Genomic DNA, 14,725 nt, shown 5'->3' with positions numbered 1-14,725 from the left:
ACCTGCGACGCATCTCCGGCGCGTGGAGTGGGGGAGGGGTCCCTATTCGGGCGCCAAATTATGTGGTAAATAATTTACCGTATACTCTTTTTGCCATATAATTTACAGAAGAATAGCTCGATCAAATGAGAGGCAGAGTCCGTGGTGTCTGAGTCTTAAGGGCTTTAATCATAAATGACTAAATGACTCGAGTCAATGGAGATCTCGTCCATCAATACAAGGGTTCGGGTATGCAATGATGGCAGGAAAAGATGTCAACGATTTAGTCACAGTACATGACATATATAGTAAAATGACACAATAGTATTGAATACAAGAGGCGTGACAAGTGAAATGTATATGATAAGAACACATGTGCGTAGCAAAAAGGCGTGAATATGGGTGTGCACAGAGGCGTGAACTAGAGACGTCACAGAAATGTGTCACGAGTGGGTGGATGCTTAGAGAATTCTTGCAGAGTCAACTGAAACCTAAGGCCTGGATGCGCGCGCAGCTAATATGACGTGTGATTGACGTGCATCTGGAGGAAGCTAAGAGTTTGACTTTTAACACTAGTAGAAGAGACATAAGTCTGGCATGTCAGATCGACCTGTCCCTAAACATATCTGATATCTAGTATTTGGAGGATGTTTAATCTAGAGGGAAAGGTCTCTTGGGCAGAGGCTACTCTATACTGAATGTTAGTGCGTGTATAGGTGTCTGTGTATCTACTGCGAATGCTCGGAGCCAGGGGCCTACCATGGCAACGGGAACTGTAAATTACTTGCACGGAGACAGGGAGACTTGCTCTTTGCTCTGCAGTCGGGGATATGTTTTCGTATTTCACTAGACAGGAATGTGTTTTCGAGGAGCTGAGCTGGCTATGCTGATAACTTGAAGGCAAAATACTGTTTTTGGCAGGCAGACCAGGCCGAGCCGGGCACCGCTCGGTTGGCAGGAAGTAAGGCAGAGGTCAGGGATGCATCTCCAGGCTGCAGCTTTCAGAGGCAGAGGCAGAAATGGCTTGGAGACAGAAATCAGGGCCTAGCTCGGCAGAGCCAGGAAAACGTGAAAGTGCACCACATAAAGACGGTGGCACGGCATACTTAGGAATGGGATTATCGATCCATTCATGGTGGATCTGATAGAGGACATGTTAACGTTGGACGCAAATGTATTTGCGTCTTCAGATTCAGTTGTGGAGGGAAATTACATGTACTTGAAACTCGTACATGAAGCCGTTGGGGTCTACGTTAGGGGACACAATTGACCATAAAAATTCCAATTACCTCAAGTTCTTAAATGATCAGGCAGGCTTACCTTTGTGCTGAACGTTAAGGCAGGTGCTAAGTCTTACTGTAAAATTTGTTTCCAGGCGTAGGTGATTTTTTTTGGCTTATGAGAGGTCCATACTGATGCTGATGCCCACATGCCTTCATTGGGGAAATCTATAATTAAGTAAAACAAAGAAGGCTTGACAGAATCTACGAAATTCAGACCTATCTCTTGTATGATACAAAACAAGTGTCTGATTGTACAATTAAGTAAAACAAAGAAGGCTTGACAGAATCTACGAAATTCAGATCTATCTCTTGTATGATACAAAACAAGCGTCTGAACCAGTAAACCATAATTCCATGGCCCACCGATTGGAGGGATGCGTGAATAAACCACTATGCACCCTCTGTGGCATGCCTCTGTATCACATAAATACATACATACATACATACATACATACGTTCAGCGCAAAAACTGTTGCAATATGACAGAAGCACCGTTCTGCCCCTCATGCACACCACCATGTGCTTTACACGTAGGTCACACTATAAATGCACATTCTAGTCTATTGTTTATTTATCACATACTGAACATGCTCTGCTAGACTGGTAACGTGCTATATAAATGTTATATATATATATATATATATATATATATATTGAAGCGCAGCACAATACTCTTTAGGCAACCTAGTAAGCATAGTAAAAAACACTGACTAAAAGCAACAACAAACAAGCATTGGCAGAGCCAATAGGTCTCGCTTTTGGGACCTTAAAGTATTTAGTTATGCAGCACAATATCTTTGGTGCAACATCAACTGTTGCATGGCTAAACACTTATAAGGTCACAAAGGAGAGACCTATTGGCTATGCCAATGCTTGTTGCTTCTTGAATTCTGGTCACCCTACACATACGCCTCCATCGTACAGCCAGTCATCAGACTTTCAGTACATTTAAGGGAACCTCAGTGACAGGTGTTCCTAGAAATGCAAGAGCAGTCCGCTCTGCCGGCGGACATCTCTAAATTTGGCAAGCGGAGTACCTCCACCATGGAGAGAGTAAAGTGCTTTGCCATGGCAATGGTACATGACCCATCTGCCAAACTCTAAATCAGGGCCAAAGTATCTAATTTGCAATGGATTCTTTTTTCCAAAAGAGACAAAAAATATCATATATAGGGCCAACATAGGTCGGATTTGTATTTGAAGGTGAGCTGGCAATCATATTGAAATGCACATTTTTAGTTTTCGAATGACAAGAACAGTTATAAAGGTATACAAGTATATGAAATCAAACAAACAAAAACAAATATAACTGCAGAAGAGAGTCCAACAACTAAAAATATTGTTTGAAGCGTACTGGGTGGCAAGACCACAGACAAAACAGTGAAATCTAAAATACATGAGAAAATACTAAGGGTGATATGCATTCCGTTTATTTTGCCATGGTTCGGCGCTCGGATGGGGACTGGGGACTTGGGCATGTTCTCCACCCAGAATATTCATGCGCGCTTTAGGCAGTGCTAATCCCTCTTCCCTTCCCATTCTCTCTGTCAGCTGCTCTGCTGCGCTCTGGACCTCCACAGGAACTGGAAACTGGAGCCTGGAACTCCCTTGACCAATCAGGGTGCTGCTCTCATGCTGTGAGAGCAGCGTCCTGATTGGAGGGAGCTGCCGCACTCAACACTCCACAGGGCTTGGAGACCTGCACTTACTCTAACCCAGCTTTCTTTAGACAGTTGGGTTAATGATGTTTAAAGTGCGCATGTGTGGTTGGCTGTCTCAAGCTATGCGCACTTTAAACATAAGTGCATAGACAGCCCACCCACCTCCCTGCTGCTGTCACTCAGCAGTGCCCCCACCTCCGTCCTGACGCTTGGCTCGGGACGGGACAGAAAATAAAATGGTAATAAATTGTCATTTTATTTTTCATGGGGTTTTGGGGAGGTTTTAAGTGGGGCGGCGCTCTTCCACTCCAATGGAGGAGCCGCCCTTGCTCTATGAAAGAACTACCACGCAAACTGGCCATGCTACTTTGTTTAGTTTCATGCAGAAGAGTTTCGGATGCCAAGTCTTTTGAGGTTGGGGTTACTGTTCACATATCCAGAAGGACAAAATGTAATTCTAGAATTGTATCATACCTGGCATTCAAGGATTCCCCAAAACTGTGTGTTTACAAGCAAGCAGCAACTTGTCATTGCTATCGGAAAACCACATTTACCAGTTTTTTCCCCAACCATAGCTAGTTGGGTTCACTAGGTCATTTAGGAAGCTGGCATTGATACTAAACTGTTTGGGCGGACTCAGCAAAAGGTGCTATGACTTCAAAAGCTTTCTCGCTTTGATTCAGATATAGATCAAATGTTACTAGACCTTCAGGTCGAGTAACTTGAATAATCTACTCAACCTAACTGTAATGTACTTGCCCCGTAAACTGGTCTCAAATTGTTTGATCATTGGCAATACTTTTTCTTCATTCTCACATGAGTGCACCTTCAAATTGCATTTTTGTTGTACAAACCAAAACTCTTTTGTTTGACTAAATGTTTGCTCCATTTGTAATAAGAATCTAGCCTACATATAGGCTACACATGCTCCCTGACTTGCTTCTCAATTTCCTAGTAGCATTGTCATCAGGCAGGGGCTAGAGTGTTTCTCAGTTAATGTTTAAACACTCACGTTGACTAAATATATTACTAAAGCATGATGTGTTAGCATTAGCACACTGTCATTTACAAACAGCAAATTTCTAAGAAATGGCCAAAAACATTCCCACTACCTTGCAGCTTTACTGATAAAACTACATAGTGTATCAACAATAATCTGTGAAAATTAGGTTTTTCAGAAAACATATTCATCATTTGCACATCAACAAGTAAACGGTTCTGATTTGTTTTTCATCCTATTAAAGTATTTTTTTCATCACACAGTAGAACAAAAATGAGCTTTCACAATTAATGAAATATATTTTTTATTGTACAGTTGATTTATTAGGTATTTAAAGGTGTGTTAGGAAACCCCTGATACCCTACAGCCTTTCATTTCACACTTTGTACAGCAGGTCAGACGTTTCCCTTGCAAAATTCTGTAGTCAGAAATGGAAAAGTAATTGTAAACTGACTTCTGAGCTCTGAACACAGACCAAATGTGAAAACAATATTCAAAGGCATCGTTATTGCTTATTCACTTTTTGACTGAACAGAACACCTTTTCTTTGTCAACTTGTCAGAACAGGCGAGTGGGTCCTAAATATAGCTCGAACTGATAAAATATGACTCGCCATAACAAGTGGGCGAGTAGATTTTTGAGGCCTGTAGATGGATGAGTTCAGTGAAAGTGTTGATAGTAAGTAAAATGGTTTGTCTATTAAGTTTATTTAATATACATGACTAAGTTAAAATGTCACAGATTAACTCAATTGTAATGTTGTTGTCGTTGGTATCATAATGTGTGTCTTGCTTTGCACAAATGCATCATTAATAATAGAGATGTAAATATAAAACTATTGCTTAGCTGGTGACTCTGTCTTTTATTTTCAGGTAATGAGACTGATAAACAGGATTAGCTGGAACAAACGGATAGGTGCTTGTCACAGGAAGAAAGAGGGATATGTAAAGTGGCGAATGACTATTATGGACATTCAAGCCCAATGTTTGGACTATTTTGACATGGTTCTTTTCTCACGTTTTTTTGGGGAAAGTCAGTTTGACATTTGATATTTTACATGGCTACTAGAGAGAAATAAACAAGAAAGTTAAAGCATAATTCTTTCCTTTGTGTCAATAGTAAATTTGAAACTTTATGTTAGTTGGGATTTATTTTATTTAGCTTGCAACTGTCAAGCGCACATTGTCGGTTGATTTGGACCTTTAGTTTATCTGATTGAAATTTTAGCACTTTTATACCATCATGTGAGCAGAGCAATAAACGCCACAACAGGAAGGTAGTGAGTGGAGGAATGGTCAACTGGACTGAAGAGTCCTTCCATGCCAAACTACTTATTAAGTATGGGAGAAGTTTGTGAATTAGCGTTCCGCGAATTCGTGCAAAAGCGAATTCGCGATTCGCATAATCTGCGAATTCATGCGAATTTGCGGATTTTCTTTTTTTTCCCAGTTCGTGAGGGTTTTTGCCAGTTCGCAAGGGTTTTTTACAAGTTCGGGAACGCAAACTTACTTGTGTGGTCGCAATGGTCTCGACCATGTTGTTTCTACGAGTCCAACCTGTTTGCGACCCTGTGGTTCATCGCGGCCACCCTCCGGTTCATCACTGCCACCCTCTGGTTCACCACTGCCACCCTCTGGCTCATCACTATCACCCTCTGGTTCACCACTGCCACCCTCTGGTTCACCACTGTCACGCTCTGGTTCACCACTGCCACCCTCTAGTTCATCACAGCACCCTCTGGTTCACCACTGTCACCCTCTGGTTCACCACTGTCACCACCACTGCCACCCTCTGGTTCACCACTGTCACCCTCTGGTTTACCACTGTCACCCTCTGGTTCACCCCTGCCACCCTCTGGTTCATCACAGCACCCTCTGGTTCACCACTGACACCCTCTGGTTCACCACTGACACCCTCTGGTTCACCACTGACACCCTCTGGTTCAGCACTCACCACTGCCACCCTCTGGTTCATCACAGCACCCTCTGGTTCACCACTGTCACCCTCGGGTTCACCCCTGTCACCCTCTGTTTCATCACAGCACTCTCTGGTTCACCACTGCCACCCTCTGGTTCACCACTGCCACTCTCTGGTTCATCCCAGCACCCTCTGGTTCACCACTGTCACCCTCTGGTTCACCCCTGTCACCCTCTGGTGTATCACAGCACTCTCTGGTTCACTACTGCCACCCTTAGGTTCACCCCTGCCACCCTCTGGTTCAGCACTGTCACCCTCTAGTTTACCACTGCCACCCTGTGGTTCACCACTGCCACTCTCTGGTTCACCACTGTCACTCTCTGGTTCACCCCTGCCACCCTCTGGTTTACCCCTGCCACCCTCTGGTTCATCAATGCCACCCTGTGGTTCACCACTGCCACTCTCTGGTTCACCACTGTCACTCTCTGGTTAACCACTGTCACCCTCCGGTTCACCACTACCACCATCTGGTTCACCTCTACCATCATCACAGCACTCTCTGGTTCACTACTGCCACCCTCTGGTTCACCCTTGCCACCCTCTGGTTCATCACTGCCACCCTGTGGTTTACCACTACCACCCTCTGGTTCACCACTGCCACCCTCTGGTTCACCACTGCCACCCTCTGGTTCCTCACAGCACCCTCTGCTTCACCACTGTCACCCTCTGGTTCAGCACTGCCACCCTCTGGTTCAACACTGCCACCCTCTGGCTCAGCACTGCCACCCTCTGGTTCATCACAGCCACCCTCTGGTTCATCACAGCACCCTCTGGTTCACCACTGACACCCTCTGGTTCACCCCTGCCACCCTCTGGTTTAGCACTGTCACCCTCTGGTTCAGCACTGTCATCCTCTGGTTCACCCCTGTCACCCTCTGGTTCATCACAGCATTCTCTGGATCACTACTGCCACCCTCTGGTTCACCCCTGACACCCTCTAGTTCAGCACTGTCACCCTCTGGTTCACCACTGCCACTCTCTGGTTCACCACTGCCACTCTCTGGTTCACCACTGCCACCCTCTGGTTCCTCACAGCACCCTCTGCTTCACCACTGTCACCCTCTGGTTCAGCACTGCCACCCTCTGGTTCAACACTGCCACCCTTTGGCTCAGCACTGCCACCCTCTGGTTCATCACAGCACCCTCTAGTTCACCACTGACACCCTCTGGTTCACCCCTGCCACCCTCTGGTTTAGCACTGTCACCCTCTGGTTCAGCACTGTCATCCTCTGGTTCACCCCTGTCACCCTCTGGTTCATCACAGCACTCTCTGATTCACTACTGCCACCCTCTGGTTCACCCCTGCCACCCTCTAGTTCAGCACTGTCACCCTCTGGTTCACCACTGCCACTCTCTGGTTCACCACTGTCACTCTCTGGTTCACCAGTTTCACCCTCTAGTTCACCACTACCACCCTCTGGTTCACCACTGCCACCCTCTGGTTCATCACAGCACCCTCTGGTTCATCACTGACACCCTCGGGTTCAGCACTGCCACCCTCTGGTTCATCACAGCACCCTCTGGATCACCACTGTAGATTATAGGGGGAAAGCACACCTGCCCAGCCTTAACTGAGATGAATTAATTTGGGGCTGGTTAATGTGTCACTGAATTTGAGCTTCAAGTCTGGCACCTGCTTCCTTAGCTGTAAGTGCTTCCTGTTGCAGTTTAACTTTTTTTTGCAGGAGCATTGTGCCATACTTGTAACTATTCTCTGACCCTGCTTTGAGGGTCAGAGCAGGGTCAGAGAATAGTTGAAAGTAGGCAACTGAACTCTGGAGGGGCCCCTCAGGAAGCACTACAGGGAATGGTTGCAAATTAGCTTGAACTTTTGCACCTGCTAAGTGCTTTCAGTTTTGCAAAATTAGTTTTTCTGCAATTGCGAGATTCGTGAACACGACCTAGGCGCCGAGATCCCCGGGCTTGGTGAGTAGTAGTAGCTATTTAATCACTACTCTATTTTTTCCTACTCTATGTGTTATCATATTGCAAATTTTTGTTTTTTCCGAAGAGCAATAATGCTGCTGATTAGATTGTAGGTAAATTATGTTTCAAAATGTTCTGTGATTGCATTTCAGAAGCACTGCTCTCCTGCTCAGTGGCGGTGCTACTATGCTTATTTGTTTTCGATTTTTAGTGCTCATTTCAGTAATTGTGTATGAGTGTACTTTACAGAACTGTGTAATGCTAGACACTAAGGGGCAGATTTACAATTACTGGTGCATCCCTGCAAATTAGCAGGGATGCGCCAGTAATTGTGCGCCATGCCTCCACCACCCATAGTGCGCCGCATTGTAAATGCGGCGCACCATGGGGCAACAACGACACAGAAGCGTCACGCATCTGTGACCTAAAGGCAGCGCATTGCTGTAGTTGCGTCGCAACCACGACGCAGCTCCAGCAATGCTCTGGGGTGCCCTATCTCCCCAATGCTGCGTCAAGCCGTATGTATGCTTCAAGCAGGCACAGGGTTTTGAGTGACGCAGCATTGGCCTAAAAGTGACTGAGTGAAATCTTGTAGATTTCACTCAGCCACTTTTAGGATGCGTTCCTGCGTAGGAATGCACTCCCTTGTGCCGGAACGCCCCCTGATGGCGCAGGGCTTTACAACATGATGCATCTCCCAGATGCGTCACGTTGTTAATATACCCCGCACCATTGCGCCTCTTTAGCGCTGCCGCTGCGTCACAAAAGTCACGCAACGACGGAGCAAAAGAGCCACAAGGGACTTGTAAATCTGCCCCTAGAGACTCAAGTCCAGTCCTTCCTTTGTACACCTGCCACTAAGAAGAGATAGTGGTGGTGGATTGATAGTTTGAGTATTTTATTGACTGGTTATGTAGTAGGAAACTTACTTTTTAGTGTTCTCACTGGTCTGCAATCACGATGGACTTGGTCTGTCACTTCGCGTGCTGTGTAGTGCTGCCTGCCAGTCCTACTCGAACCTTTTTGTAGTTGGTTTAGTGAGTTACATAACTTTCCAAGTCGCCGGTCCGCGAATCCAGCAATACTAATATCCTAGTAGATCACACCAGATAGGTCAATAAATGTAGTGCAATTGTTGTCTATTTGCTATTTCCCTGAAATATTTTGTTAATGTTCTTTTGAAATGTTTGATTTGGTTGACAACAATCATCCATGTTTGGGTCTTTCTTTCATGTTGTACATCACCTTCCCCCAGGGGCAAGAGGACAGAGGAGGAGGTAGCGGCGCCGGCGGAGGAGGACCAGGAAGGCCAGGATCGGTCCGGCGAGGGCTCCTCTGCTGGCCCCAGTAAGTTTTCATGTTAATATTAATAATTATACTTCCCTATCGTTTAGAGTACCTATTTTTTACTAACTTTCCTCATTCGATTTTTCCTACATCGTCTTTGATCTTCTTGTAGACTGTTTCTAAATTCTTATCCTGCCTCTACTATGACTCCCTGTGGTACTACTAGATTATTATTATTAGTCTGTCTGTGTAGCTAAGTAAGCATGCACAGTTGGCAAAAGGTGTTAAACGAAACTCCCATTCTATTCAGCAATAGCTCTATGCACTGAGTGCAGTCCTCTGGGTTGTCCATAATGTCTTTTGAAGTCTTCTAAATGTTTATGCTTTGACAATTCCCAACAATAAACTGTCAATGACCACCAAGAAAGAATAAGATACTAGTTTACTTTTTGATCGGATAGGAGGACAATCCATACTACTATTGTTGCAGGGACAATTCTGCACAAACAGAACTATGGACACTAAATAGTGCATTGTTTATCAATTATAATAGGCGCAGTTAGACTTTGCACATACCTGAGTCATAACAGAATTTGAACCCCCAATCTCCTTACTGACTAGCTAGTGTGACAGAGTAATTTAGCTCCCTAATTCATCGATGATTGATCCCCCATGATGATTATCCAACCCAGACATAAGACTACGGAGTCAGAGTCCAGAACTGTCAGAGCCACAGACTCATGCTTGCAAATTGCAAACCCTTTCGCTCACTCACTCATGACTAAAAACCACAGAGTCTATGTAAGTTTTAAAGCTTTATTAAAAGTAAAAACATTTATTAAAATCAAGTTCATCATACAACATAAAACGGTGGATTGAAAATGGAAAAGTGCTTAGTGATTTCACACATTAATTGTGGGCGAGCCCTCACCTGGTTGGAACTTCAAATCTTCTTTGTGGTGCTGAATCGTTGCTGACTCTATCCTAGTGAGGATGATCTGATGTTGCTCTTGTTCTTAGAAGGGAAGCTTCTGTCTGTTATGAGAAAAACGGTGCATGTTAAAAAGCAAGCATTCATCAGTTGTGCTAAAAAGTGTAGCAAGACAACACCCTTCCCTGAAAAAAGTGCAATTTTACATTTGTTTGTGTAGCCGTAGTGACATTTTTTCATTCCTAGACAAAATACTAGGGAGTGGTGTATATGGCATCTAAGAATCTGAAATGTATTTTCTAGGCAGAACATCGGCACAATCATCCACCGGGGCCAGCGCGGAGGTGGGCACTCCTGGGGCGGAGGCGGTGCAACAGCCAGCGGAAGCTGCTGTGGGGGATGCCACGGTAGTGGCGGACAGTGGTAAGCTATTATATTCCTTACTTATTGAGATTGCAGACTGCAGAGTGTGCTCTCTGCACGGGTGTATATGTTGTACAGTACAAGTATACTATACTCTTAAGAAGACTTACAAATTTAGAACTAAGTTTTTATCAACCAGGTAGTAGCCTCCTCTAAATTGACTTCAACTCAGCTGTGAAAGTTTTTTCGAGAATCCAAGTCAGATCAGAGATGAACTTAATGGATGGGATGAACGAAAAGGGAAAGAAGGGTGTAAGTAAGTGTGGAAGGACGAGCGAGTTAAAAGTAAAGATGACTGGCAAATAATGATACATGTTTTTGAATGCTGCCCGAGGTGGCTGGGGATATGATGCATGGCCGGTTGACGGATGAAGCAAGGATGGGTGGAAGGAGAAAGGAAAGAGGACTGCCTGGGTGGGTGAAACAGAAACTGTATGTGTGCGCAATATATCCTTTGGTTGAAATTCAAATGCAAGTCAAGCACGGATGCATGGCTTGCGGTTTCCAAAATAAAATGAAAATGTTGTTTTCCCGTGAGAAAAAGTAAGGTTTGTCCACTTGAGACATTAGGAAGAATGACTGACATTTACTTTGAATGGATGGATGCCTGGATCATGGTACTATATGACTCATAGATAGCATATGTGTATGTAGAGAGAGTAGACGGTCACTGGATGAACTAAGTGTTACTTTGAAGAGCATTTAACACCGCACCCGCATGTCCGTTCCAGTGTAGAAAAGGCAAGGAAAAGAAGTTGTAATTTTTCCAAATACTACCATGAATAGTAGCAGTAGTTTGTATTGCAAGCACAGCATATATCCGGCGATTACGGGGGCCACTCCCTACCTCTGTTAATAATTTTAGTACAACTCTGTCATTCATGTGTGGCCTATCAGTGTTCACTCAATAAAAAACAAAGCACCTAAAGTCATCCCATATGTAATCAAAGACATATGCTGTGAAGGGATAGATAATCATATTATTTATCTTCTTCATTTTCCTTTTCTAGTAGTCATTGGCACTGTAGGGTGAAAGTTAAATTAATTAGGCAGTAGCCCTTGTAACAGAGTATTCTCAGTGCCACCCATAATAGAAAAGTAAGAGCTTCACCACCTGCATGTACTGGACTGGTACAGTAACGCAAGCCTGTGTCATCATGGCGTGGGTCTGTTTTTCTCTGGTGCAAGTTGACTGCGCTGGCATTATGCCGGCTTCCAGAAGTTTACGTACCAATTTCGCTAAACAAGAGAGAAGAAGAAGAATAAGACTGGTGTACTGTCATAGTCGACTCTAATGTAGTGAGTCCATAGTGCTCATAGAATTGATTCCTGAAACTCCCACTAATGTTAGAGCGAGGCTGAAGAAGTGGGAGGTTAGATAGATACATGCCACAAATGTTATGTACTGTGCTTGCAAGTTGCTAGTTCTACTGTGACACAACTTTCTGCTGAATTATTTTGTGTTAGTCTTAAAGAGCATTGGTTACAGACTATGTTTTTCTTTCTTCATATAGATGCTCCTTCCAAACTGTCACGGAAGGATCTGGCTAGACGGGCCCGGCAACGGAAACTGGAGGCGACTGTCCCCGAATATCGGCGGCTGGTGGCCCAGGAGGAGGAGGACACGCAGTCGACCTCCACAACATCCACAGCGACAGCTGCATCCTCCTCCGCGCTCCCTGGGTCAGCCAGTCAGTGCAGGCCTCCAGCGGTTCGGAGCTGTGGTACCGCAGCCACCCGCCACCGCCAAGCAGCCAAAAAATTAGCTGCCCCCCACAGCAGATGCAAGGCACGCATGCACCGCCTAACCCTCAGGGTGTCCTACCTTGAGCAGGAGCAGAAGTAAATGAGAATCCTGCTCAAGAACCTCCGCAAGGAGCATGACCACCTGGCCCAAAAAGTACACCGCCGGCGGCATTAGAGGAGGAGAGACTGTCCCTTGCCCCTTTTTTAAAGACTTTTGGGGGGTGGGAATTGGGAGTTGTTTTTTTTGGACTTTGGGGACTTTTTAATTCACGGCCATTCTTTGGGGTTAGGTAGGGGGGTGGGTCAGGTCTTGCGGGATAGTTTATTTTTGTTAGGGATATAAATAATTATTACTTTCAACTTAAACATAGCATACGTGTTTTTACTGCAGTTGAGGCTGGAGGGGGGGGGTTAACTGTAAGCTTGTTTTCCTGAAACTTAAGTGGCTTCTTGGTTCGAATTGTGTAAGTAATTGCCCAAATGTTTACAAAAGTAAGTGCCTCTCACAGAGTTAGTGAATTCAATTGTCCTAGGACTTTACTAGTACTACCGCCAGTCTCTCGTCTCTCATACTACTCCATTATTCTTCCTCCCCCCCAAACGCTTATCTTACCTGTAATTCGTGTTTGACAATAGGGATAGGCACAGGGCTGACTGCATGGCAAATGGCGATTAAGGTTGGCAATCCTGGGCAGTTGAAATGGCATCATTGCAGTGGTACTAGTGGTGGTACACAGTGGCAGTTGCAGCATATGAAAAAAAAGAAATTGAAACCTTGATTGGGCTGAGCGGAGCATTAGAACGGTATGATAGATACTATAGCACCTGACAGTACACTAGAACAGTGCCAAAATGTAGCCTTACAATGCTAAAGTATTGAAAGTATAACTACTACTTGCGTAGAATTTGACATTGGCTACTACTACAAGAAATAGTACTGAAGGTGAAGGACACAGCAGCGTAATCATTTGCCACGTGTAGGAGGAGGATGTTCTTCATGATCTATCCAGTTGATGGCGCCCATGAAAATCTGCTTTTACTTGCCAATAGTCATGGGTCTGTGTCAAGCTGAGTAAGAATATATCCTTCGATTCCTTCGCCAGCCTTGAAATGTAATTCATTTTCAGTTGCTATGACCTTATCCTCCCCAGCAAGTGTGTGGAATTATTGCTGTCATTTACTCACACATCAATGAAAACCACACAGCCCGGGGAAAGAGGGTTAGGGTTTGGAAATTGAATGGGAATGGGGGTTTTTGGGAAAGTTTTGTTGAGAGAGAAAAAAAAACACAGCATGGACAAACAACAAATGAAGATAAACAAATCTTTGGATACGAAGATAACCATAAATATTTTAAGGGACATAAAGGAAGTGCATGCACTCCTGCAGGCATGAAGTTGATTGCTAAATCGATGGTTAGGTTACTTAAACTAATTAGTACTTTCTAATGAATGAAAGAATGCGACAGTACAGGGCTGCAGTAATTATGCGTTTTCACTTGCCTATCTCTGCACTCAGAGAAACACTTTGTTCATTAAATTAGTTTGAAAAATAGCAAAGTAAAACTATACAATGGCTGGAGGGATGAATTTAGAAGCAGAGAGCAAAGAAATGCAGAGTCACACTCATAGAAGTTCACAGCAATACCATTACTTAAAAGATAAGTAGAAATGAATGGATACTGTTACTGTATGTTGTTGTACTTGTCCTGTTGATTTTGGGAAGTTGCATGCATCAAGCCATTTCTCTTATTTGCGGTACTCCTCCGTTCCATCTGACGCTCCGTCGATCAATGTTGGTGACCAGAAGACACCCTGTCCACTGCCTGCCTGGCGGATGCTGAATTGCGGGTCGCTAATGTGAAGCCTGAATTCATCCTTTTTTCCATTGCACAGGGTGAAAGCCGCCCTGTAAATGTTGATGGAAAAACAGGAAGTGATATTAAAACACCACTGAGAAAAAAATATAAGGTACGTACACTGTGTAGTGCAAAAAGTCACACTTTCAGTTTCAGAATCGACAGTACAATAGTTTCGAAAGGGCGTACTCTGAGTCTCCTTTTGAAGGATAAATAAGTATGGGTGAATTTTGCGGATCTTTCCCCTCAAGCTAGGTGTAGTGTAAACTACGATTTTAGAACACAATTAGACCTTCCCAGCAGTGCCCCCAGACCCTTAAACAGAGACGCTAAAATGTAGAATACCCCCAATCAGACCACAAAAACGTGCAATACTGCTACCTGTCTGAGGCCTAGTGGAAAATGGTGACAAAACGTACTTTGAAAGTAAACTAGGCCCCAATCCCCCATTTCCCACCATGGATTTTCTTCAAACCACTTGCAACCAAAATTAGACATTTCTCGACAAGTGCTCCAAGAGTAGACCCCAGAACCCAGTTGCCAAAATCTCGAACACCCCCAAACACATGCAATACTGCAAACTCTAACGAGCCCTAAGTTAAAAATAGTGTCAAACGCTTTCTTCAACTAGGCCCTAACTTTTTCACCATGGAT

This window comes from Lissotriton vulgaris, chromosome 7 (assembly GCF_964263255.1).
Source record: "Lissotriton vulgaris chromosome 7, aLisVul1.2, whole genome shotgun sequence".
Classification (NCBI taxonomy): domain Eukaryota; kingdom Metazoa; phylum Chordata; class Amphibia; order Caudata; family Salamandridae; genus Lissotriton; species Lissotriton vulgaris.
The sequence above is the reverse complement of the archived record's forward strand: the minus strand, read 5'-3'. Positions refer to the sequence as shown.